Source organism: Cynara cardunculus (assembly GCF_001531365.2).
Source record: "Cynara cardunculus var. scolymus isolate 2C chromosome LG 3, CcrdV1, whole genome shotgun sequence".
Lineage (NCBI taxonomy): Eukaryota > Viridiplantae > Streptophyta > Magnoliopsida > Asterales > Asteraceae > Cynara > Cynara cardunculus.
This window is the reverse complement of record NC_037530.1, coordinates 11,542,487-11,542,856: the sequence shown is the minus strand read 5'-3', so window position 1 is coordinate 11,542,856 and position 370 is coordinate 11,542,487.

The following is a 370-nucleotide window of genomic DNA, read 5'->3' as shown; positions in this document are numbered from 1 at the left end:
GTGTTTTACGTTTTATTATCAATAAAGTAAAACCTTTGAAGCTCAAATTGTTCTTTAATATTCATATATTAATTTTGAGTCTTCTTAWCTTTCTTCATAAAATCATTATAATTTGGTTATTCATAACTAGATTATAAGTGTTATTGAGAGATCTGGGATCAACAATTGGTATCAGAGCGTATTGATTGATTATCCAATCAAACGATCATTTAAAACTCTCAATATTTCAATCTTCTCTCTCTTCAAAAAAAAAATTTCCAAATCTTTTCAATGGCCAACTCGAATTCTGCCTACAACGTTGGTTCTCTCACAAAGCCGCCAACTCTTCAACGTGAGGAGTATCCTCAATGGAAGATAAGAATGGTAAATT